Genomic DNA, 296 nt, shown 5'->3' on the forward strand with positions numbered 1-296 from the left:
TAAAACAAAACAAATTAAAAAACAAATAGATGTAGCAGTAATAGTAACATAAAGAAAAAGAAAAACAAAAACAAAACTGCATAGACAGCAGTTTCTTTTATTTTTTATTTTTTATTTTTTTTTTTTTTTATTCGTTTTCTGTATCTCTCACTATCTATGTTTTAACTGTATCTCTTTCTCTGTATTATCTTTATCTCTATATTATCTTTGTCTCTATCTATATCTCTATCTTTATATATATATATATATATATATATATATATATATATATATATATATATATATATATATATATA

The sequence above is a fragment of the Eimeria mitis genome, genomic scaffold, assembly GCF_000499745.2.
Source record: "Eimeria mitis Houghton genomic scaffold, Emh_scaff1759, whole genome shotgun sequence".
NCBI classification, from domain to species: Eukaryota; Apicomplexa; class Conoidasida; order Eucoccidiorida; family Eimeriidae; genus Eimeria; species Eimeria mitis.